We start from the raw sequence: 27,697 nt of genomic DNA, 5'->3' as shown, positions 1-27,697 counted from the left end.
TCCCTAAAACTATTTTGTTGAGGATTTTTATCATGAATAGATGTTATACTTTGTCAAGTGGTTTTTCTGCACTTACTGAAATGTTCACATGATTTTATCCTCTCTTATTGATGTGAGGTAGAACATTGATTTGTGTATATTGAATCATCCTTGCATTGCAGGAAAAAATCCCACTCGATCATGGTGAATGATCTTTTTAATGTATTAGTGGTTTGATTCAGTTTGCTAATATTTTGTTGAGGATTTTTGCATCTATTTTCATCAGAGATGTTAGCCTACAGTTTTCTCTCTCACTTTCTCTCTTTCTTTCTTTAGCTGGTTTTAGTATCAGGGTAATGCAGAATAAATTTGGAAGTTGTCCTTACTCTTCTATTCTTTGGGATAGCTTGAGAAGAATAGGTATTAATTCTTTTTTTAAAAAAAATAGTTTGTTTATTTTGAGAGAGAGAGAGAGAGAGAGAGAGAGAAAGCATGAGCATGAGCATGAGAGAGGGGGTTGGAGGAGGGAGCTGAGAGAGAAAATCCCAAGCAGGCTCTACAGTGTCAGCATGGAGCCTGATGTGGGACTCAAACTCATGAACTGTGAGATCATGACCTGAGTTGAAATCAAGAGTTGGATGCTTAACTGACTCTGGTACCCAGATGTCCTTTAAATCTTCTTTAAATGTTAGGTAGAATTCACCTCTGAAGCTATCTGGTCCTGGACTTTTATTTATTGAAAGTTTGATTACCAGAATTGAAATTGAATCAATAATATGTCTGTTCAAATTTTCTATTTCATCCTGGTTCAATATTGGTAGTTTATAGGTTTTTAGAAACCCATTTCTTCTAGGTGTGCAATTTGTTTGCCTATAATTTTTCATAATATTCTCTTATAATCATTTGTATTTCTGTGTTGTCAGTTGCTATTTTTCCTCTTTCATTTATAATTTTTATGGAGTCCTCTTTTTTTGAGTCTGGCTAACAGTTTATTAATTTTATTGATCTCTTCAAAAAAACAGTTCCTGGTTTCATTGATCGGTTCTGTTTTTTTGTGTTTTTTTTTTAAGTTTCTATTTCATTTTTTTGTTCTAATCTTTCTTATTTCCTTTTACTGGCTTGGGCTTTTGTTTGTTCTTTTACTTTTTCAAAAATTTTTAAGAGTTATTTATTTTTGAGAGAGACAGACAGACAGACAGACAGACAGAGCATGAGTGGGAGAAGGGCAGAGAGAGGAGACAGAATCCGAAGCAGGCTCCAGGCTCTGAGCTGTTGGAAGAGCCCAACGTGGGGCTTGAACATACAAGCCATGAGATCATGACCTGAGCCAAAGTCCGACGCTTCACTGACTGAGCCACCACTCTTATTTTTTTAGTTTATTTATTTTGAGACTGTGAATAGCAGAGAAAGAGAATACGAAACAGACCTGACACTATCAGCACAGAGCCCAACTCAGGGCTTGATCTCATGCCCTGAGCCAAATCAGGAGTCAGACACTTAACTGACTGAGTCACCCAGGTACCAGTTTGTTCCTTTTCTAGCTTCTTTCAGTGTAAGATTACCTTGTTTATTTGAGATTGTTCTTAAACTAGGCCTGTATTACTTTAAACTTTCATCTTAGAATACCTTTTGGTGTATCTCAAAGATTTTGAAACCACCATGTTTTCATTTTCATTGGTCTCCATATAGTATTTTGTTTTCTCTTTGATTTGTTGGTTGAACCATCAGTTGTTTAGTAGCATGTTATTTAACCTCCATGTGTTTGTGCTCTTTCTAGATTTTTTCTTGTGATTTCCAGTTGTGATCAGAAAAGATGTATAGAATTACTTCCGTCCTTTCGAATTTGTTGAGACTTATTTTGTGGCCTACTATATGATCTATTGTGGAGAATGTTCTGTGTGCTCTGAAAAGAATGTATATTCTGCTGTTTTAGGAGAGAGTCTTCTGAATATATCAAGTCCATCTGGTCCAGCATGTCTTTTAAAGCTACTGTTTCCTCTTTGATTTTCTATTGAAAACAATGAACTTTCCATTGATGTAAATGGAGTATTAAAGTCACTTCCTATTATTGCATTACTATTGATTATTTTAGGTTTGTTATTTACTGCTTTAAGTATTTAAGTTCCTCCATGTTGAGTAGATAAATATTTACAATTGTCTTTTTGTTGCATTGTCCTTTTTATGATTGTATAGTGCCCCTCTTTGTTTCTTGTTACAGTCTTTGTTTAAAGTCTGTTATGGGGTGCCTGGGTGGCTCAGTTGGTTAAGAGTCTGACTTCAGCTCCCGTCATGATCTCACGGTTTATGGGTTCAAGCCCCATGTTGGGCTCTGTGCTGACAGCTAGCTCAGAGCCTGGAGCCTGTTTCAGATTCTATATCTTCCTCTCTCTCTGACCCTCCCCTGCTCATGCTGTCTCTGTCTCTGTCTCTCTGTCTCTCTCTCTCTCTGTCTCTCAGAAATAAATAAAACTTTAAATAATTAAAGTCTTTTTGTCTGATATAAGTATTGTTATCCTGGCTTTGTTTTCACTTCCATTTACATAATATATGCTTCTCTATCCCTTCACTTTCAATTTGCATGTATCTGAAATGAGTCTCTTATAGGCACTTGTAGATGGGTCTTCACTTTTTTATCCATTTTATTACCCTATGTCTTTTTATTGGGGCATTTAGTCCAATTACATTTAGAATAATTATTGATAGGCATGTTTTTATTGCCATGTTGTTACTTTCTTTATGGTTGTTTTATAATTCGTTCTCTTACTCTCTTGCTTTTCTTTCTATTAGTTGGCTTTCTTTAATAATATACTGGGGTTCTTTTTATTTTTTGCATATCTGTTACTGGTTTTTGATTTAGGGTTACCATTTGGCTTGTATATAACATTTTCTGCATGTACCAATCTATATTAAGTTGATGGTTGCTTAAATTTGAAACCATTATTTACTCCTTTCTCCTCATCATGTTTTAGGTGTATGGTATCATACTTCATATCCTTTTATTTTGTGAATACCTTGACTTATTTTTACAGATATACTTATTTTTATTGCTTTTGTGTTTCCCACTTTCTTTACTATTGCTTAAGATCTTTCCTTTGTACTCTCAGAGTCCCCTCTAACAGGTATTTCAAGGCTGGTTTAGTGGTCATGGATTCCTCTAGCTTTTATTTGTCTGTGAAATTCTTCATCTCTTTCTATTCTGCATAATGGCCTTGCTGGATAGAATATTGTTGTCTGTATACTTTCCCTTTCATTACTTTGAATATACCATGCCACTCCCTTCTGGCCTGCACAGTTTCTGCTGAAAAATCAGCTGATAGTCTTATGGGGTTACCCTTGTATATCACTTGCTTTCTCTTACTGCTTTTAAAAATTCTGTTTATCACTATTTTTATCACTACTTTTTTTTTATATGTCTTTTTGTGGACCTCCTTGAGTTGGTTTTTTTAGGGGATCTCTGCATCTCCTCGATCTGGATTTGTTTCCTTCCCAAGATTTGGGACATTTTCAGATACTTCTTCAAAATATTTTCTACCCCCCTTTCTTTTTTCCTTCTAGGATTCCTGTAATGCCAGTGTTTTTATGCTTGATGATGTTGCCATGTTCCCTAAATCTATTCTCATTTTTGCATAAATGTTTTTCTCTCAACTGCTTCGCTTAATTACTTTTCATTACTCTGTCCTTTAGGTCACAGATTTGTTGTTGTGCTTCATCTAGGCTACTTATTCTATCTAATGTACTTTAAATTTCATTTATTGTGTTCTTTGATTTCTTTTAAATTTCATTGTTAAAATGTTCTCCACTCTTAAGTCCAGTGAGCATCTTTGCAGGGGTCCAGCCTCTGCAAGCCAGGGTTGACCCCGAGAGTGATGGGTGGAGTTGGCGAAGGAGACACGGAGCCAGCCTCTTCAGGTGGACTGCTCAAATTTATTTTACAGCTTAGGGTTTTTATATAGCAAATCTAAACAATCATGCTTAAACAATTTACATTTTTAGAAAGCAGTCATGGGACTTAACATTTCTAAGTTTTCTTGGCAACAGTGATTTCACAGTACATGATTTCCACTTGAACCAATAAAATTTAACCAGGTAGTCACAACAAAGTTCTACATATTCTTTATTACATATGGCAGGGTATCTAAGGATAAGTGAAGCATATTGCCAGAATACATGAGATCACAGTGCCCTTTAATTGTTTAAATTCAGTGGGCATGCAAAAACAGGATATACTTGTACCCGTGGTTATAGGTAATAGACTCTCACAACCCCTTACTAAGAAAGAACAATGTCAACATGTATCATAGATGACGTATGGAAATGTTTTACGTGGATCAACTAGAATTTGGTCTCTGCATTTACCAATCTCATTCTTTGGCCAGAACAATCTATAAGTTGCCTTACAGGCTTGAGGTCAGCAGGTAAATATTTCTCTAACACTTTTCCTAGAAAGTCCTCGAAAACTAGTAAGTCTTGTTTTTGTCTCTGGTTATGGCATAATATGTATTCTTACTGGCAATTAGACCCATACAAGGAAAATGAATTCTAGGTCTCTTATAGACCCCATGAATAGCGGACTGTCTCCAATTTTGCTAATTGCTACAATATTCATTAGACAACACCTGATTGAGGGGGCAGGCATGATATTTAGGTACATTCCATTTTGGAGGAAGAGGGGGAAATTTGGGTGATTCTGGTTTCATATTAACCCTAGAATAGACTAACAGCCGAAGTGACAGTAAAAGGCACAGACTAAGCAGAAAAGAATTCTTCAGTGGGGTCTTCTGACTGCCTTGCAGTTTTTTCCCACAGGTTTTTCCCTGGGCCTTGCTATCAGGGATGACCTGTGCAGTTTAGGTCTCCGGCATATCTTTATGATCATTACTTAAATTCTCTATCAGTCATGTTAGTCATCTCTTTTTCATTTCGGTCTCTTGCTGTGATTTCTGTCCATTGATTTGGGATATATTCCTCTTTCTTCTCATTTTGTATAACTCTGAGTATGTTTCTGTGTGTTAGGAAAGACAGCTATGTATCCTGCACTTAAAATTAATGACTTTATGAAAAAGGGGTCCTGATCACCAGAACCCTGCACTTCAGGGGCTCTCTTTTTTTAATTTTTAATGTTTATTTTGTTTTTGAGAGAGAGAGAGAGAGAGCAGGAGTCAGGGAGGGGCAGAGAGAGAGGGCGATACAGAATCCAAAGCAGGCTCCAGGGTCTGAGCTGTCAGCACAGAGTCCGATGTGGGGCTCAAACCCATAAAGTGTGAGATCGTGACCTGAGCTGAGGTTGTCCGCTTAACCAACCGAGTCACCCAGGCATCCCTCAGGGGCTCTCTTATGTGTGATGGGTGTACTTCACTGTTGTGGCTGAGCCATGTTCTCTTCTGTCATCTGCAATGACTTTCTTTGCCTGTTTGGGCAGTGTTTGTTCCCTGTGGTATTAGCAGGCCAGTCTGGTTATACCTTGGGTTTGAGTTGAGTCAGACCAGGCATTTGCCATAGATGTAGTAGTGTCAAACTGCAGGGTGCTTTCACTGTGTTCTCCTTTCAGAAGCTTTTATTGGTGAATGGGCCTGTAGTCAGATCAATTGTCTGCCTCAAGCCCATTTCTGAGGCCTTTGACTGGTGTGTGTGTTTTTCACACTTTGGAGTAGAGCTGGCCACTGTAGTACACACTGCTAGGCCTGTGGTACTGACCTGTATGGATTCTGGCCAGGAGCATATTGGAGAGGGCAGATCTGTGAAAACACAAGTTGGGGGGGGGGGGCAATGCTAACAAGTTTTGCAAACCTCTGGTCCTTGGTAGGATTGCTCTAGCAGTACTAGGACTGAAGCATCCGATCAGGCTTTGGAGAAGCACAGCTTGAGGAGGTGGGGCTTGTGATGGTGATGCAGTGCTAACAAGCTTTGTGCACTGTGGTTCCTCAGTGAGGGGGAGCTGTCTGGAGGAGCGGATTGACTGAAGCACAGTGTGGGGTTCAGTGAGACAGTATGGCAGTGCTAGCCAGTTAGGTAGAGTTCTGCAGATGGCCTTGTGTTTATGCCTGTATTTATGGTGCAGGACAGGGGAGGGAAATGACACGTCCTGTCCCTTTGTTTCTGGAGGAGTTACCCAGTAGTTTTGTCTCTCCAGGACATTGGGATTAGTAAATCTCCCTCCTGTATGCCCAGTCACCTTTCAAACTGTTGCTCCTATGCTGTAACTCTGCTGGCTGTTTTTTGTGCTATCACTTTAAGGGTAGGGACTCAGTTTTTTTCTTATTCTCCCAGAGCCAAGCCTGTAGGCTCTTTTTCTTTTCTTTTCTTTTTTTTTTTTTTAAACAATTCCAGCTTTTTGGTCCTTCTAGTTGCAAGAACACAATGAAACTCAGCCTTTCTGTTTTTCGAAGCCAAAGGTTATGAGAATTCATCCTCCCTGGTGGGCTCATAGTTGTGGGGGTCTGTTTCTCTCCCCTCTCTATGCTCTCAGCATCCATTCCTAGGTCCCATTTACTTATTTCCCAACCACGTCTCTGTCCTTCCTCACCTCTTTGTGGCTTGTCTCTACAATTAGCTGTGGGGTTTATTATGCCAGTCTTTGGGTAACTCTCTGGCTTATTTACACTGAGGTGAGTGTTATCTAGTTGTATTCAGGGGGCAAGGTGAGCCTAGGGTCCTCCAACTCCACAATCTTCACCAAAGTCTCCACTTCATAATTTAAAAAAGAACTGTCAAATGTCTGCAATTAAACAACAATAGAACTTCTGTAATATTTTCTTACATGTTTTGGGTGTATATCTTTCCCTCTTTAAATGATGACATTTTCTAAAGAGAAAGACAATTTAATTCAGTCTTCTCTTGCAGCATGGTTGACCAGAATCAGGTTTTTAGAATTTAAAGTCTTTAAAAGTTTCTTTTAGTCTCACAGCTCATTAGTATAATGTATATTTTTTTGATTATCATCAAAGTTGGGAATAAACTTTACCAATTTTCATACCTGCTGTCAGACTTCAAGTAGTTGCAAGTTGCTTCACATTCATATACTCTCATACTTGTGTCTCCAGATGCCGAAGACCACATTCATATCATTGTATTATGTCTGGTGCTGATGTTTAGTGTCCTAATGTCTCATTAATCATCAAAGCACTTAGTAGGCATGTTCCCTGAAGCCATTTCTACTCTGGGGTGGCTAGCAGTAATTAAATATGGTAGGCAAAATTCTGAGAATTCTGAGATTTTAGCCCTTCGTTTTATACACCCTACATAATACTATGAATATGATGGGTAGCACCCTCATGAGTTTAGTTATATGAGAGAGGTGAAAGGATTCTATAGATATAATTAAAGCTTTAAATAAGAGGACTTTAAATTGATCCAAAAGGGTGATCATACTGGTTGATGTGACCTAGTTAGGTAAGTCCTAAAAGGGACTGGGCTCTTCCTGAAGTCAGAGATTCAGAGCATGAGAATATAAAAAGGCAGCCTCTAGCATCAGAATAATCCTTGGCTGACAGGCAGAGAGAAAATGGATACTTCAGTCCTAAAGATGCCAATAATTTTACTGAAAAACTCCTATGTTCAAAAGAGGACCCTGAGTTACAGAAAGGAATGAAACTTTGATTAATGCTTTGTGAAGCTCCAATAACAAAACCTAGCTCAGCCATACTCAGACATTTGACTTACATAACACTTTAGACAAAAATTCAGGGTTTTTTAAAGCTCCCTAAGTCTACAGTAATTTTGTATATAGTGATAGAAAATTAATATAGGAGTGTTACAGACAAATGATACAAAACTCATACATATGTTTCCCAACTTTAAAACAAATATATTTTCAAATCCATTTCTCCTTAACCTGATCTCAAAAATGACCACAGCTGTTCTAATGTACTTGGCACAAAGGGGAAAAAAATGGAGAGAATATCAATGCAAAGAGATAGGAATATCCAGTGTTAAACTATTTTACCTTTAAAAAATACAAAACATATAAGAATGTGAACATTTTGTAGTGTATATAGAGATACCTATATATAATTATGAAACCATGCAGAATTTGAAAAAAACTAAATATAAATATCAAACAGTGGTGTATTTGAAAAAAATTTACAGAGGAATTAGAGAACACTGTTTAAAAGGTGCAATTTAATCTTTATCTTTAAAGATGAAGAGGATTTTATCTTTTGGAGATGTGGATAGGTAACATAGGGAGTGAACAGAGGAATAAGAATGCATAGAACCACCGAATACTTTAAAGAATGGTGAGCATTATTTTTTGCTGTATTTTATTTATTATTTTTATTTGTTTTTTGTTTTGTTTTTTTTCTTTTTTAATGTTTTTATTTATTTTTTGAGAGAGACATAGAGATAGAGCATCAGCAGGGGAGGGGCAGAGAGAGAAGGAGACACCAAATCTGAAGCAGAATTTAGGCTATGAGCTGTCGACACAGTGACCAACGTGGGGTCCAAACTCACAAACCATGAGATCATGACCTGAGCTTAAGTCAGATACTCAACCAGCTGAGCGACCCAGGTGCCCCTATTTTTTTTAATGTTTATTTATTTATTTTGAGAGAGATAGGAGAGGGACAGAGAGAGAGAAAGATCTCCCAAATCATGAGATCATGATCTGAGCCAAAGTTCAACGTCAGACACCTGACTCAGCCACCCAAGTACCGCTGTTTGCTCTCTTTTAAATAAACTGATGTATCAGAAAGTAAAAAAGGATATAGAGCAAAAGAACATGACACCTCATTTTCATGATGTATCACTTAGATAGGCTAAATTATGACGCAGAGACAACCAACCAATTCTAAAAGCCTTGGTAACTTAAAGAATAATCATTTTTTTCATTCTTATATTTGTATCTTGGGTTATCTTGGGCTTTGTTTTATGACTTTCTGAAAGCTGCCTGCTGTAGCATCTGTCATTTAGATTTCTGCTGGTTACTGAAGAAAGCGGAAGGAACATAGGTTATTACTTGAAAGTTCAATCTGGAAGAGATACTATCACTTCCATTCATAACTCATTAATCAAATTAGATCATATGAACACATCCAATTATAGGGACAAAATTATCTGTTAAAATCTCACATTTCTGCATGTTATAAGCTAAGAAATTCTTACCTAACGTAAGAATGATAGTATTAGGATATATTCTAGAATAATAAAGTTAAAGATGTCTTCTTTTCACATGTTCCAAGGTAGTAAGGATAGACATTTTGTTTCTAGAGAATAGTTTACCTTGTGGAGTAAAGATAAATCTCTCTCTCTCCAAGAGAAGATGGGTCTATTACTAGGGCACTTATATCAATTCAAAGTCTGCAATACTCAGAATTCCTCTCCTATTGTATATTCTAGTGCATATGCAAATACTATCTAGTCCTGCCCATGTCACCCTGTGAAAGAATTGGGACTTGGGAACAGATACTCTGATGTTATGTGGCTGTTGCTTTTTCCATATGTAATGAACTCTTTATTCTGACACAAAAGCCTCAGATTTTCTGTCAACATGTAAATTTAAAACTCTGGCAGTTAACTTGTCATCTTGCAAGTAGAGTAAAATGTCATTTTTCAATTTCTGAACTAACATTAATGTTATGGAGTCTGGAAGCACAAAGTAGATTCTTAACATGTACCTAAAAAGAAAAGATCTGAGAATGGCAGGAAACCACTAGAATAATTCTGACACCTGGTGAAGAAACTAGGGATTATTCCTCATTTCCACTGTTTTGTGGAAAGCAAGGCATCCTGATCATAGTGACCCTGATCCTGTATTTAATAGTGCAGTTAACACAAATAAGGAGGAGGAGGGTTGTTAAGAACTCTGAGCCCCCTTCCTTGGTGAATCCTATATATCACAATTCAAAAATATTTAATGCAATTGCTGGATTGCAGTGTATTTCTATTTTAAAATTTTTGACAAAACTCTATACTGTTTTCCAGAGTAGCTACACCAGTTCACAGTCCCACCAACAGTGTTAGAGGGATCCCTTTTCTCTGAATCTTTGCCGATATCTTTTATTTCACACCACTAGGTATTTACCCCAAAGATATAAAAATACTGATTCAAAGGAATACATGCACCCCAATGCTTATAGCAGCATTATCAACAATAGCCAAAGTATGGAAAGAGCCTAAATGATGTCCATCAACTGATGAATGGATACAGAAGAATATAAAATACACACACACACAACAGAACATTACTCAGCCATGAAAAAGAACCAAATCTTGTCATTTGCAATTACTGGGATGGATATAGAGACTATTATGCTAAGGGGTGTAGGACAGAAAAAGACAAATACCATATAATTTTACTCAGGTGAAATTTAAGAAATTTAAAACATGAACATAGGGAGATAAAAATAGAGGCAAACCATAAAACAGACTCTTAGCTATGGAAAACAAATTGAGGGTTGTTGGAGGGGAAGTGGGTGGGGAATGAGTAAAATGGGTCATGAATATTAAGGAGGGAACTTGTGATTAACAATAGGTGTTACATGTGAATGATGAATCACTAAACTCTATACCTGAAACTAATACTATACTGTATGCTAACTAACTGGGATTTAAATAAAAGCTTGAAGCTGAAACAGAACAAACCAAAAAAAAAAAAAAATTAAAGAAAATTTAAGTCCTTCTGTCACTTGTGATCTGATGGTCCACCATGAGCATAACACCATAGCATAACACGAATATAATATCTGTTCTTGGGCTAACATTCATGTCCCAAGAAAACACTTTCCACATTTTCTTCCGTCAAAGCAAAAGTTGCTTATACTGAAATGGCATGAATATGGCTAGACCCTGCTACTATATATGGAAACAAATACTGCTTTAGGGTATAGAAAGGATTTGTGCAGACAAAGTGCTTATATGAGTGTTGTAGGCAGAATAGTGGTCCACACCAAGATTTCCTGGGTTAATCCCCAGAATTCAAGAAAATGTTACTTTGCATAGCAAAAGTTAAGGATCTTCAAATGGGAAAATTACTCAAGATTACCCAGTTGGCCCCAACTAATCACATGGGACCTTAAAAGCAGAGGACTTTTCTGCTGTGATCAAAGAGAGATTAAGTACCTATGGAAAAAGGATCAGAGAAAGGCAACACTTCCTAGCCTGTGAAGATGAAGGGAGACAGGATCAAGAAATGTTGGATGGCCTCTAAAATCTGGAAAAGACAAGGAGGTGGATTTTCCCCTAGGGCTTCCTGATGGGAGTAGGATATTCCTGATAGGAATAAAGTCCTGCCAACACCCTTGATTTTAACGCGGTTAGACATGTGGTGGGCTTTTGACCTACGGAACTATAAGACAATAAACATTTTTTTCTTTAGAGCTCTTAAGTTTGTACTTACTATTAGGGGAGCAATAGAAAACTAATGGAGTAGGAGAAAAGATGAATTAATTTATTACATCCTTCCTTTTTTTTTTAATGTTTTATTTATTTTTGAGAGAGAGAGAGAGACAGCGTGAGCAGGGGAGGGTCAGAGAGAGAGACACAGAATCTGAAGCAGCCTCCAGGCTCTGAGCTAGCTGTCAGCACAGAGCCCGACGCAGGGCTTGAACTCACGAACAGTGAAATCATGACCTGAGTGGAAGTCAGACGCTTAACCGACTGAGCCACCCAAGTGCCCCACTACATCCTTCCTTTAGAAGAGCATGGATGTAACTGATTCTTATATAACAAGTATCACTCTTTGTGGTGAACACACATATTATTGTTTCTCTTACAATTTCCAGTTGTGCTTTTTCATAGTATATCAAAGAATTGCACATGGTAGCAAAGAATATTTGATACTAAAGCCATATAAACTTTAAATATCCTTTATAGGTCTATATGTAATATCTTTGGTTTGTGATACCAATATTCTACATTGACTATTAGATGCATATTGAACACAGGAACTGTATATACTCCAATCAGTGCAATTAGGTTACAACACATTTTAATTCAAGGATTTTTGGATAAAACTTTTATTCAATTTCAATTATATTTTACATTTTAAAATAGTAATTGATTTTATTTAAATATTCAAATTATACTTAGATTTTAATGTTTTCAAAAATTTATCAATAAAATTAATCAATTTTTAAAATGTATTACACTTATTCTCAAACACAAATACATTTTCTTGGCATTAAGTCTAGAAAAAGGAGTCATGGAATACAGTAAATATTAATTATGCATTTTTTGTTATCTAACTATTGCTAGCCTACTGAGAATACATCAAGGCATGCACAAAAATAAATTCAATATTCTTTGGTATTTTTGCTAAACTGAGATCCTAAAACACAACTTTACATGTTTTAGGATTTACATTTTTGCCTTTTTAAAGAAAAATTGTCAAATTATTAATTTCCAACTTTTAAATGTAGAGTCAAGTTAAACGGCCCCCATTTGTAATCCTGTGAAGTCCTTGCAAATTTTACAGGGAGGCCTACATTAAGTCTTCCTGTACTTGTATTTGTGAGTTATATATACATGACCTTGTTCATAGCTATTCTTATTACTGTCACTTTAGGTTTTGTTTTGTTTTTTAATGTTGGCAGTTTGTCAAGGTTATTTTCCATTTAAAATAGGTCCATGGAAACAACACAAATTATCATTTGAACTGATGTTATTTTAAATATTGGAAAAAATGGAGAATAAAAATTTGTGAAATGGTTTGGAAGGGATGATAATAATCTCATATTCCTTTCAAAGCAACAACAGAATACTTTATGGAACCTAAGAAATAAAATTTCCAACCCTTAGATAAATCTGTTACTTTGTTATTGTAATACATTTGAACTCCAGGTCTAAAAAACATTAAAATTCATTAAGAAATATGTTATATATATTATATTATAATATGATAATAACTATTTCTGTAAACCTAACTGGCCTTTCACTAAGTGAAATAATAATTTTGAATGATATAAAATTATTGGGTCATAATTTAAGTAATATTGTTTATTCTTTGAAGATCATTAAATAAAGCATCTCACAAATAATGGAATGTTAGATTAGATAAATATGATAAGACATAACTAAAGGTGCTTATTCTAGGAATGCAAGGATGTTTCAGTGTAGAAAATTATTGTAATGTAGTATTTTAATGGGTTAAAGTCTCAGAGAGGATATGAATAAATGTATAAAAGGCATAGGCAGAATTCATTCCTTGATTATTCAAGCTTTCTAGCAAAATAGGCATATAAGCAAACTTTCATAATCTGATGTAAAACATCTATTAAAGATATCAGGAAAAAAAAACATACTTATTGGAAACTGACTAGAATATTACATCAGGAGCAAAATCAAGAGGTTCGCTACTTTCCAACATTGCTTTGTAGGACCTACCACTTATGGTAAGCAATGCCAGAAACAAAATTGGAAAAAAAACTGTAAGTCACTAGTTTTCAATACACTATTGATGGTAAGCCAGGACGTGTGACATAGTAAAAACATACCCAATTGATAATAATAGCCAAAATTACATTGTACTTTAGCCTGAATCTAGTAAAATATATAAAGGCCTATGTTAAAAAAAATCATCAGTGAAGTATATAAGAGCTGAATAAACGCATGGATGTTCTACTATTGGAACTCTATAATAAAAATAACATGTTAATCTATAAGTTTGATGCACTTTCTTTCAAAACCGAAAGGATTTTATGAAACTAAGTTACTTCTAAAACCTATATAGAAAAATAAGGACTATGAATAATCAAGAAATATTTGAACAGAATGAGGGTAAATCTTACAGATACCACATTTTACTATGGGGCTGTCTGAAGACCATGTAATTGTTATACAGACAGATAAATAGGCCAATGAAAGGCAAAAAGCACCCATAAGCAGCTCAGTGCAAATATGGAAGCTTGATATATGAGAGAGCTGATAGTCTAGACCAGTAGAAAATAAAGTCTGTATCCATATCTCACTGTATATAACATTTCCAGGTAAATTAGAAAGTCAAGTATTACAAATTATACAACTTTCACTAAAAATCTAAATATTTTTATTAAGTAAAACACAACTATTTTAAGGAGAAAACAAATACAAATTTGAATACAAAAGCAGGAAGAAATTGAATTTATTAAAACTTGAATTTACAACACAGAAAAGAATTAGGAAGTAGGTAAAGATATTTGCAATATATATAAACTTCTGATCCAGATTTGATTACAAAATTCTAATTAGCAGAATAGAAAATAATTTTCAAAATGAGTGAATTATGTGAATAGGTGAGTCACTGTAGTGGATATTTGAATTATTAATAAAACAATATTCTAGTTATGTATTGCTATGTAACAAACTATCTCATATTGAACAGATCTATTTAAAAGAGTCTCTGTTAGAATCTCTAAAGCGAAATCAGTAAGAAGGTGGCTAGGGCTGAGCTCTCTTTTGAGGACTCAGCCTGGAAGGATAGAAAAGCTGAGGGCTGGTCAGGCAACTCTAGATACTCTTAAGAGGCTGGGTTCCCTACTATTATACTGGACTCTTTAAATGATGGCTGCTGTCCTCCACAATTAGCATTCCAAAACACACTAAGATTAAAATGCCAGCCTAGGCCCAGAAATGGGCACAGCATCACTTTTGCCATATTCTATTGGACACGACAATCATGAGCTCCCTTTTTTTAAGGGGAGAAGATGCATACCTCTACACTTAGAAGGAAGAACTTCAAAGAGTTTGTGGCCATTTTTGATCTTCCACAAGTCTGAAAATAATGTCATTCTATAAGTATTCAAAGAAATAAAATAAAACTGTGATGAAATGATGTTGAGTCAACATATTGAGTGCTAGAGGCTTACACTTAAAAAAGCAAGTATTAGTAAAAAGGAAAACAAAAAAATTTCATGCACCCCTGGGTAAGTGGAAATAGATACAACTCTTTAGAGGGGGAAATGCTCACAGCCTCCAGCTCAGTAATTCTACTATAATATGTATAACTCAGAGCCACTCTTACAAATATGCTTCAGGATGTTTGCACAAGAAGTTTGTATAACACTCATTGTCCATAGTAGCATAAAGTGCAAGCTGCTGGATTGACTTTTTCTCAGGAGAGGAAAATGGGAAAGGGAAAAAAACTGGGGCCTTTTCTGTATTTGCTATAAAATTAATATTTAATTTATTAATTTTAATTTAGTTTTTAAAATTCTGCACTAAATCTAGCATACTCTTAAGATTTACTGAAGTGTTGGAAGCTTGTGAGTTTCCATCATATTAATTTTTATCCACTGAAAATGTATTTCAAAATTCAATAAAATAGGGTCTGAAAAAATTTAAGTTATACTGAATTATGTGATTTAGAGCTCAAGAAGTACGTGGTAAAGGAGAACAGATATTTACATATATTAATGTAGTTAAAACAATTTTTATTTGAGTAGTTTTCTTTGGAAAACCCTTAAATTGGGCTTTAATTAAAAAGTGCACCTTAAAATATCAGACAAGGTATATCATTTTTGTTTGCTTTCTGCATATATAAATATTATACACATATAATTTTTGAAAAGTGTATTTATACAAATTGAAAATGTACAGCTGCATTTCAAATTATCCTCAAATAAAATATTTACATGAAATTAATAATTTATATTATGAATTCACTTTAGTATATTATTATAAAGTGATAGGCACACAATACAAAGTAGTTTAAAATATTTGTAGTTATAACACTCAAATAGTTATCGGCATATGTTTCTACAGATACAAATCTGAAAAGTAAGTAGTGTGGATAATCCTATTTCTTAACATTTTCTAATGATATTCTTTCTGGTTAGTAAGTAATAATTTTAAAATACTCCCTGTGTGCTTTGGGGAGCCTGCATTCTCCAGGTATTTGGTTAAATACACCTGGTTAAAGACGGTATACTTTTCCCCACCATTTGACTTAAAATATTTGCTGCACCTTTGGTTTGTGTCTTGTAATCTGTGTATAACTGATAATATTTACTTTATTTTTAATTTAGAGAGTTTGAGAGTTCACACAAGTGGAGGAGGGATCATGACCTGAGCTAAAATCAAGAGTAGGATTCGTAACTGACTGAGCTACCCAGGCTCCCCTAAAATTTTTAATATAAATACATTCATTAAATTAAGTTGAAAGATAGGACATTTGTATGGTTCTGATAAATCCCCAAACTCCTGATATTTTGAAGTGTGTGTGTGTGTGTGTGTATTTTCCTTTGAACTTTTAAGTGGACATTTTTGATAACTTGTTTGATAACATGTTCCTCAAGAGGATTTGAATTTGCTTCTATCATATACTGATGGCACTAAAAACTAAGGATTATTTTCAATTTTAGTGTAAGACTGGGCTTTTTCTTTCTTTTTCTTTTTTAAATCAAGTCTTTATTTTAGGATAGCTTTAAATTCACAGAGAATTTTTGAATGAAGCACAGAGCATTCTATGTATTTCACTTAGTGTTTCCATTTGTTAACATTTTATATTACCATGGTAAGTTTATTGTAACTAAAAAAGCTAACATTGGTATTTTAAACTCTAGATTTTATTCTTATGTCACTAGTAGTATCACTAGTGTCTTTTTTCTTTTCTAGTATCTCCCTCAAGATACCATAATACATTTAGTTGGCATGCTTCCTTAGTCTCTCCTTTGGCAGTTCTGTCATCTTTCCTTGATTTTGATGATGTTGACTGGATTGAGGATTACTGCTCAGATAGCCTATAAACACCCTTGATCCTTATCTGTTTAATTTCTCTTACTAATTACTTGCTAAGACAGTTTGTCACATATTTCAGCTTTTGGTAAATGAAAAAAATCAGGGAGATAAAACCTATAGCTTTGGCCCCATTTTAGTTTGATAAAGTATATATTAAAATATACATCTATGTAATTGCTCTCTTTCTAAATATTTTAAAACTTGTTCACATTTTAGAGAGGCAGGCATATTTTTCCAGGTGTTGGTAATGACCTATGACTATTCCTGAGATCTCTGTTTGTAGCTTCTATACCATTGAAAAGTGAGAAACTAAAGTTGACCTCATTATATTTATGCAATTCCAATAATTGGATTCTCTACAGCCTTTTCCATCTTTATCATCAAATATCTATTTTTTTGCTGGATATTTATATACATTGCCTGAAAAACTTACTGTTTTCCATTGATTCTTCTATACTCAGACTGAGTTTATAAATAATATAAAGTTCTTTATTTGTAAAGAACTACCATCAATGCAGAAAGAATGTGAGCCAAAAACCTAAAAAAATGAATACCTGTTGTACAATAAAAGAATACACCAAACACTTGATCTGATCATTTGTAAATACAAGAAAAAGTTAAACATAGTTATTCAAATATTATAATGAGCCATGGTTTGTTAAGATTCTGGTTCCTGGTTTTAGATGTGATTGATATAATACAGTTTTTTTTCAAAAACTGCTAAATATAGGAACATACAATATTAACATTACATATAATAACTGGAAAGCTAAATATTGCAACAATTAGCATGAACAGATTCAACATGGAAGCTATCCTTGATCCTTTTCTTAAATATTCTTCATATTTCCTATTCTAATATCAGTATCTAAAAATATACTTACAAGTAAGAGTAATTTAACTCACTGATCTTTATAGCAAATATACAAAAATATAACCAGTTTCTGTATGTCAATTGTGTATCTTGCAAATCATTTATTTTAATGGTTCTTTAATGAGGTTCATAGGATTATCAAGTATACTGACCTATAATTTTCTCTTGTTTGGAATCTTGTCTGGTTTTGGTATCAGGTTAATTCTGGCCTTGTAAAAGGAGTTTGGAACAATTTCTACCTCTTCAATTTTTGCAATGATTTAAGAATAGGTACTAACTCCCCTTTAAAGGTTTTGTATGATTCACCTATGAAGCTCTCTTGTCTTGGACACTTGCTTTTTTTTTTGGATTTTTAAACTTTTGATTCAGTTTCACTACTTGTAATTCATCTTTTCAAATTATGTATTTCTTTGTAATTCGGAAGTTGTAATTCTTTGCAATTGGAAGGTTATGCGCTTCTAAGTATCCATTTCTTGTACATTTTCTAATTTGATGTCTTTGTTGGCATAAAACTCTGTACTATTATAATCCTTTGTAATTCTGCAATGTCTGTTGTAACTATTTTTTAAATTTTATTAGGTCCTTTATTTCCTGCTTGTTCATGTTATTTATCTTATTAAAAAAACCACCTAGCTTTTAATTTCATTGATCTTGTCTATGTTTTAGTTTCTATTTCATTTCCATGTTGATCTTTATTATTTTCCTTCTTGCACTAACTTAGGGCTTTCTTCATTCTTTTTCTATTTTTTTAGGTATAAAGTTAGTTTATTCAAAATCTTTCTTGTGTCTTTCAAGTAGGCCTGTATTGCTATTACCTAACCTCTTAGATCTGATTTTGCTGTATCTTAAAAATTCAGTGAAGTGTATTTCCATTTTCATTGGTCTCAAGGTATTTTTTTAAATTTCCTCTTTGACTTCATTGATCCATTGATTTTCAGTAGCAATATTTTTAAGTTCCTATGTGTTTGGTTTTTTCCAGTCTTGTTCTTGATTTATTTTTTAATTAATTAATTAATTTAAAATAAGCTCTTGACCCTACAATTGAATTCATGACTTTCAGATGAAGAGTTGAGTGTTCTACAGACTGAGCCATCTTGATTGTAGTTGATTTCTATTTTCCTACCATTGTGTGGAAAAGATGCTCAAATTCATAGAGACTTGTTTTGTGACCTAACATATATGATCTGTCCTGGAAATTCTTCCATGTGCAATCAAAAAGAATGTGTGTTCTACAGATTTGGGATGAAAATGCTCTTTCTATATCTATCAAATCCATTAGGTATATTTTGTCCTTTAAGGCAAATTTTTTATTGATTTTTCTACCTGGATGTTGTATTCATTGATATAAATGGGTTACTAAGGCACCCTGCTTTTTTGCTTTACTGTCAATTTCTTGTTTTATATTTACTAATAATTGCTTTATGTATTAATTTATTTTATTTTATTTTTAAAGACAGAGAGCACATACACACAAGTTGGGGAGGGGCAGAGAGAGAGGGAGAGACAGAATTTGAAACAGGCTCCTGACTCTCAGCTGTGAGCACAGAGCCCTATGAGGGGCTCAAACCCACAAAACTTAAGAACATGACCTGAGCCGAAAGTCTGATGCTTAACTGACTGAGCCACCCCAGCACCCCTATAATTGCTTTATATATTTAGATGTCTCTATGTTGGGTTCTTAAATATTCATAAATATTCTATTCTATTCTTGCATTGACCGCTTTATCATTATGTAATACCTGTTTGTCTTTTGTTACAGTCTTTGTTTTAAAACCCATTTTGTTTGATATGGATATTGCTTTCTTTTGGTTTCCATTTTCAGGAATTATCTTTTCCATTCCTTCACGTTCAGTTTCTCCGTGTCTTTACATCTGAAGTGAGTCTCTTTAAGGCAGCATATAGATGGATCTTTTTGTTTTAATCTATTCATCCACCTAATTTTTTAAAAATTGGAACATTTAGTCATTTGCATTTAAAGTAATTATTGATAGGTATGCATTCTTTGCCATTTTAATTGTTTTCTGTTTGTTTTGTAGTTCTTCTTTGTTCCATTCTCTTGCTTTTTTCCCTTGTGATTTGATGGTTTTCTTTGGTGTTATGTTTGGGTTCTTTCTCATTATTTTTCTGTGTATCTATTATAGGTCTTTGGGTTGTGGTTGCCATGAGAGCCATATATTATCATTCATATATGTATCATATATATCATTTCGTATACATATCATATCATTTTATATATATACACAATTATATCATCTTATGTATGTATATATCATGTATATGATTTAATATATAGAATTTTTATTTTGTGTATCCCTTAACAACTTAGTTACAGTTGTTTTTAGTATTTTTGCCTTTTAACCTCCATACTAGCGTTTTAAGTTGTTAACTGCCTTTATTATATATTTGCATTCACCAGTGAGTTTTTTCTTTCATATTTTCTCCTAGTTACATCATTTTCTTTTTAAAGAAGACCTTTCCTGTAAGGCCAGTTTAGTGGTGATGAACTCCTTTAGTTTTTGTCTTTCTTTTTTTTTACAAATAGTTTATTGTCAAATTAGTTTCCACATAACACTCAGTGCTCATCCCCACAAGTGTCCTCCTCCATGCCCATCCCCCCCTCCCCCCACATCCATCAGTCCTCAGTTTTTGTCAGCATTCAAGAGTCTCTCATGGTTTGCTTCTCTCCCTTTCCCCCACCATTTCCGCCCTTCTTCTCCCCCTTGTTCCTCCGTCAAGTTCCTCCTAATCCTCCTATACGTGCAAACATATGATATTTGTCCTTCTCTGCCTGACTTATTTCGCTCAGCATAACACCCTCAAGGTCCATCCATGTTGCTACACATGGCCAGATTTCATTGTTTCTCATTGCCATGTAGTATTCCATGGTATAGATAAACCACATCTTCTTGATCCATTCATCTGTTGATGGACACTTAGGCTCTTTCCATGTTTTAGCTATTGTGGAGAGTGCTGCTATGAACATTGGGGTACATGTGCTCCTATGCCTCAGCATTTCTGTATCCCTTGGGTAAATTCCTAGCAGTGCTATTGCTGGGTCATAGGGGAGTTCTATTGTTAGTTTCCTGAGGAACCTCCACACTGTTTTCCAGAGGGGCTGTACCAGTTTACATTCCCACCAACAGTGTAGGAGGGTGTTGTCTTTCTTTAAACTATCTTTCTTTCAGTTCTAAATGATAATCTTGTCAAGTAGATTATTCTTGGTTGTAAGTTTTCTGATTCAGCATTTTATATATAGCCTACCACTCCTTTCTGGCCTGCAGAGTTTCTGCTGAAAAATAAGCTAATAATCATATAGACGTCATTTGTATGTGACTATTTGTTTTTCTCTTGATGCCTTTAGACTGTCTCTTAATCATTAATTTTGATATTTTAATTATAAAACATCTTAGTTCCAATCTCTTTGGTTCATTGTGCTTAGGACTCTGTCTTTTCTGGATCTGGGTGTCTGTTTCATTCTTCAAGTTAGGGGCATTTTCAGTATTATTTATTCAAATAAAGTTTCTGCCTCTTTCTCTCCTCTCTTTCTGGGACCCCTCTAATGTAAAAGTTTGTATGCCTGATGTTGTCCCAGTAGTCCCTAAAACTAATCTTTAAATCCTTTTTTTTAATATCTGCTTTTCTGATTGGGTGGTTTCCACTATTCTCTCTTCCAGATCACTGATCCATTCTTCTGTACCATCGAATCTGTTAATTCCTTTAGGTGTATTTTTTTCATTACCATTATTTTAATTTTTAGCTCTGATTGTTTCTTTCTTATATTTTCTCATTGCTGAGGTTCTTACTGTGTTCCTTCATACCTCTCCTGAGTTCATTGAGCATCTTTATCACCATTACTTTGAAGTATTTATCAGGGAACTCACTTTTCTCACTTTTATTAGGGTTTGGGAATTTTTAGCCCTGGGGTTTTATCTCAGTCTTTCATTTGGAACTTATTTATGTCTTCATTTTCTTTGGCTTTCTGTGTTTTTTCCTCTATGAATTAGTCAGAACAGCTATTTCTTGTCTATAATGAGTAGCCTCGTGGAAAAATATCCCGAGTGGACTGTGTATACTGTCAGTTTTAGCAGGTTGGCTGGAAATGATAAGGCAAGAGTCAGGGAGATCCCAAAGTGTGTCACACATGGGTGATCTTGACAGGACAGTTGGAGCTAAAATGTGTGGATACCAAGGTGGGGGGTCCCCAGGATGTGCTTCACCAGGATTGCTTTGCTGGGTCATATGGAACTGGTACAGGTGCTGTCCAGCAGGGTGAACCCTTTCAGGTTAATTAATGGATTTCCTTCACTTATCAAGTTTTCCTTTAAACTGTTGCTTTTTTGCTATTCCCTTGGGTGGGTAAGTCCTGTTCTCAAAACCCTCAGTAATATGCCTGTCTTCGGCAGGTCCCTGTGTTGGGGGTGAGATTCATGTTATTACAATCTCTCCATCTCTCCTATCCTTCTCTATGTGGCCCCTCTATGATTTGTTGTGAGAAAACTGCTCAATCAGCTCTCAGTTCTTCAGGAAGACTGTTCTACATGCGGGTGTAGATTTATTGTGTCTGTGTCATATTTTCTTTCTTCATTCATCTGTCAATAGAAATTTGGATTATTCCTATATCTTAGTGTAAAAATGATGTAATCAACATGGGTGTGCAAGTTTCTCTTAAAGATCTTGCTTTGAGTTTTTTTGGATGTATACCCAGTAGTGAGATTACTAGATCATATGGTAACTCTATATTTAATTTTTTGAGGTACTCTGAAACTCTTTCCCATAATTGCCACATCTTTTTACATTCTAAACAGTGTACAAGGATTCTAACTTCTCTACATTCTTGCCAACAGTTATTTTCTGTTTAACAATCTACACCCATTAAGATAGCCATTAACATCTCATTGTGGTTTTGACTTCGATTTCCCTGATGGTTAGTGATGTTGAACACCTTTTCATGTTCTTTTTACACATTTATATATCGTATTTGGAGAAATACCTATTTACATCCTTTTGCCAATTTTTAAATCCAGCCTTTTTTATTGTTGAGATATAGACATTCCTTACATATTCTGAATATTAACTACTTGTCAAATATATGATTTGCAATTATTTTTTCAACTCTATAGATTGCCTTTTCAGTCTTAATTTCCTTTGCCATGCAGAAGTTTTCAGGTTTGTATAATCCCATTTGCCTACTTTGTATTTTGTTGCTTGTGCTTCTGGTGTCTTATCCAAGAACTCACTGACAAATCCTATGTTACAAAACTTTCCCCCTGATTTCTTCTATGAGTGTACTAGTTTTAGGTTTTAATTGGTTAATTTTTGTGTACTGTGTCAGGTAAGGGTCCAACTTCATTCTTCTGCATGTGGATATAATATTTTTTAAAAGTACTTGATTTTATTTATGATATTTAAGTCTCTGAAATAAAGGTTATAAAATGGTAGATCAATTGTTAGATTTGATAACATCTTTTACTTTCTTTTCCACACATGTATACTGGAAGGTATACATGTGACTTAGAGGCCAGTTTTCATGAAAGTAAACAGCCAGCTTCTCTGGGCTCTTTAGAGACTGGCCCTGTTGGGATGCCAGCTCTTTTCTGAATCCAGATTGCCATTGTGCTTTAGGGTAAATATCCAGCGGGCCACTTCGCTATGTTCCCATCACTCCCTGCTATCATAGCAGCACTGAGGTCAAGTGGCAGGGGGTTCAGCATCACCCTTTCACTTTTATTTTTCTTGCAGCAGAGTTGAGGAGAGCAAACCACTACTTGTACCCTTATCTATTTCACAAGTGGGAAAAATAAAAATTGACCCAGAGGCCTACATGTTTCAAGAAAAGATAAGGAGTATTTTTTTTTTCCTGAAGTGAATTTTTCAGTCTGGCATATTTCAAACATTCACATTATCTTCCCACCCCCTACAGGCATTTGACTTTGCAAGCCCTGCTTTAAGCAGTAATTCATGGAAACAGTGAGAAGTGTTCCATAAATATTCTCAAAAGTTCATCATTATATATCTTGCTCCTAAGGGAAGCAGAAATGATAAAAGGTTTTATTAGGATAGATAGGAGCACTTCTCCTTTCTGTTCAGTGCAATAGTAGTTTTATTTTTTTCCCTTCAAAATTAAATAAAAGCCCCTGGCATGTAAATCCATGAAGTATGACACCTGATAACAAATTATCCAAAATATTCAAAACTGACATTTTAAGCAAAACTTTTGTTTGCATTGTGAATTTGGTAATGTACTAAATGGCTTATTACTAGTAATTAAGAAAGGATTTAAACTGCCTACAGATTATCAGCCTTGTTTCATCAAGATTCTTTGCTTTTCACACACATATTCACGTACACAGTGATAGAATTGGTAATAATAAAGTTTTATAAAAGATAAACAAGTTTCAACAAAACAATCTTTAAATTCTGTAAGGCAAATATTTAAACTTAAAAATAAATCCTTTCAACTCATCCTAAATTCTTTGTGGAAATGCAACATGAGAAAAGAATTCTGGTTATTGTTTAAATTTGAAATACTTCATTACAGTAACAAAAATGGTTTTAGCAACTATCATTACATTCCTCCAAAATTTCAAAGTACTTTGGGACCTTCTACGATGAATGTCCTTTCTTCCTTGCGTCTCATTCCTTAAGTTCGTTTCCAAAGAGAGCAATGTTGACTAGTTTAATTTGCTCCAAATTTAGGCATTTGTTTTCATCTCTTCCTTTTCTCTCCTTACAAATGAACTTCATATATTTTTTCCTCCAAAAAAATTGTACCTCCTCCATGCTTCCCTGGTATTAGCAGAGCCCACTGGGAGCTAAACTTCCACCCCTCTAGACAGGACCCTGTAGTGTCCTTTCTTTAGTCTTTGCCTTCTTACACTCCATCCCCTCACACAAATTCATTTCCCAGTTAATAGCAATGAGAAAACCACTAACACCATTACATTCATTCAGGGGTTCTTAATCTAGAGTCTGCAGGAGCTTACAGGACTCATATGAGAGAGCTGCCCTCTCCACACCAGATTTGGGTGTATAGCCAGTGCATTGCCATCTCTGAGGAGAGTTGCAAGTAAAGAACTCTTTTTACTTTTTCCTGTGTAAAATTATTAGCTTTATTTATATTTTGGTATTTGTGAATAAATGGTATAAAGTTTATAGTGAAATTATAAATTTTTACCACTTAAAAATGTTATAACACAACATAAAAATTTATGTAAAATAAAAAAGAAAATGCATAAACACAACATCATCATCAGATGAATATCAAAGTGCTTATGTGGTGATTCCATGTTTATCACAGAGCCTTCTGAATTATTGTAGTTTTCCACATAGTTCAGAACCAGAATTGATGCTCTGCTTCATGTTCACAACACTGGAATGGTCTATCACTCTGCTAATTTAACTATATGCCATTTGGTTTTAATGAGCCATTATAAACCATTATAAACCTATTTAACATGTGAGGGGGGTAGATATTTCTGGGATATTTGATAAAATTAACTTCATAAAATTGCAAATCTAAGGAAGAAAGCCTCAGCCATGATAAAGTCACAAAATTATAGGCACCTGGAATAACTGAATAAGCCCTCATTTCTTTATTCCTTAAACCGATACTTCCTTGCTACATGTTTTTTCCAGGAATTCTTGTAGGAGCTGAATTACAGAGTGAGGAAATACAGCCTAACTGCCTGCCTCAATGGTTTATACATTGTAGTGAGAGAAGACATATAATATAAAATATATTCAATTAACAAGAAGAAAATTCTACTCCAAGAGTTCTCAAACTTGAGTGCACACTGCACTCACCTAAAGTTTTTAAAAATGTATTGATGTGTCTGTCCCTCCACTAGAGATTCTTCTGTTTGAATTTTTTAGAAACCCCATATGACTCTGATGTGCAACCAGTAATCAGAGCCATTTGCCTAGAGAATTAGGTTAACCAGAGAATTAAAATAAGAAAATGTGATGGAACTTTGAATTTCTGGGCTTCTAAGCCCATTGGATGTCTCTAACATTACGTTAAAATATGTTCCAGGCTTTCCAAAATTGAAAGTGCCTAAACTTTATTAGAACAGGCATACAATTTAATGGACATGCGAAGGATATCTGAAGGAAGATTAAAGAGTCTAAAGATGGCTGGCAAAAGATAAAAGAAATTTCTGAAGATCCTGAGACTGAAATTGAAAATTGAAAATACCCATATGTCAAAGACAAACATATGAGCTGTAATTGATTGAAGGAAGGGATTAGAAATGAATACTAGAATTATGGTGAAGGCTGAAATAAGATAGAAGAGATTAAAATTCCACAGATAGATTGAAAAGACCTTGAGTGACCAAAATATTGGGATTAAATTTTTGTCGTTCATTTTATCATCTGTCTGTATCAATGCAGATGCTTTATACATCTATATCTTGTACTTATGTTGTATTTATATTGGTAGATTTCTTGGGTCAGTTTACTTTTTGGCACTATTCCTACTGTTCATGTCCTCTCGTGTGCACACACGCATTCTCTCTCTCTTTCTGGCTCTCAAATAACTCCAAACTCCAATATGCAACTCAATTCAATTGTATATTTTAGTATTAGCATGTGACAAAACACCAAGTTTATCTTGGACAGAAGATTTTTATTAGAAACGTGACATAGGGGCACCTGGGTGGCTGAGTTGATTAAGCATCCGGCTTCGGCTCAAGTCATGGTCTCACAGTTCGGGGGTCCAAGCCCCATGTTGGGCTCTGTGCTGACACGCTAGCTCAGAGCCTGGAACCTGCTTCAGATTCTGTGTCTTCCTCTCTCTCTGACCCTCCCCTGCTCACATTGTCTGTCTGTCTGTCTCTCTCAGAAATAAATAAAATATTAAAAAATTTTAAAAAATAGAAACATGACATAATAAACTAAATTTCTAATCTTTTTATTTATCTTATTCATTGAATTTTAACATCCAAATGAGTGAGAAAAGTATCGTTTTAAAAACATTGTCAACTAACAAACTATATGGTGTCTAACTGCTATGAACATAGGTTCTAGAAGAATGTTTACAATTCCACAAACGGTGTGTTCTGAATTCTGCCATTTATAGGCTGTATGACCTTCATTCAGTATGCTATAATCTTTCTGTGTGGATTCCAGGTTAGTAACGGTAGAAATTATATATTTTAGAGGCTCCTCAGCAGCTCAGTTGGTTGAATGGCTGACTTCAGCTCAGGTCATGATCTCATGGTTCATGGGGTGGAGCCCTGTGTGGCGCTCTGTGCTGACAGTTCAGAGCCAGAGCCTGCTTTAGATTCTGTGTCTCCCTCTCTCTATGCCCCTCCCCCACGCATGTTCTGTCTCTTAAAAGTAAATGTGAAAAAAAATTTTTTAAATATATGTTTTAAAAATTTTTCACATTAAATTCAACCAGCATTATCTGTTATAATTTTTTGTGAAGTTAATTTGATTCTGGAAATTCCCACAAACCTGATGGAGAACCACAAATATTAAGAATGCAATTTGAATGCTAAAATACATAATTAAAATTTGTCATGCTAGTGGATTATTGCGCCTCATTATATCTCAGTAGTACATATTCCCATAATTTTGAAGTGGGGAGGTAATAACTGGTCAACATAAAAACAGATATTTAAAATTTCAGTGACTGATTTAAGACTCTACAATTACTTTTACATTAATCCACCTGGTAAAATGGTCAATATTTTAAAACCAGGTGGATATGGTAAGCAGCCAACTAAATTACCCAGCATATGGCCACAACAGTATAGTTACAATGAATTTGCAGATTTGTGTCTCCATGTTTGTATAAATAATTTTATTTATTTAATTACTTATTTTTATTTTCATTTTTTACTCTGGCTTTTTAAGTTTTTATGTTAATTCCAGTTAGTTAACATATAGTATAATATTAGGTGCATGCAGATGTACAACATAGTGATTCAGCAGTTCCATACATCACTCGGTGCTCATCACAAGTGCACTTCTTAATCTCCATCACTTATTTCACCCATCCCCCCTCCTGCCACCCCTCTGGTACCCATCAGTTCATTTTTATAGTTAAGAGTCTGTTATTTGGTTTCTCTTTTTTTCTGTTTCTTAAATTCCACATATGAGTGAAATAGTAATTTGTCTTTCTCTGACATATGTTCCATAGCATTATACTCTCTAGCTCCATCCATTTCATTGAAAATGGCAAGGCTTAAT

The sequence above is a fragment of the Crocuta crocuta genome, unplaced genomic scaffold, assembly GCF_008692635.1.
Source record: "Crocuta crocuta isolate KB4526 unplaced genomic scaffold, BGI_CrCroc_1.0 scaffold226, whole genome shotgun sequence".
Taxonomy (NCBI): Eukaryota; Metazoa; Chordata; class Mammalia; order Carnivora; family Hyaenidae; genus Crocuta; species Crocuta crocuta.
The sequence above is the reverse complement of the archived record's forward strand: the minus strand, read 5'-3'. Positions refer to the sequence as shown.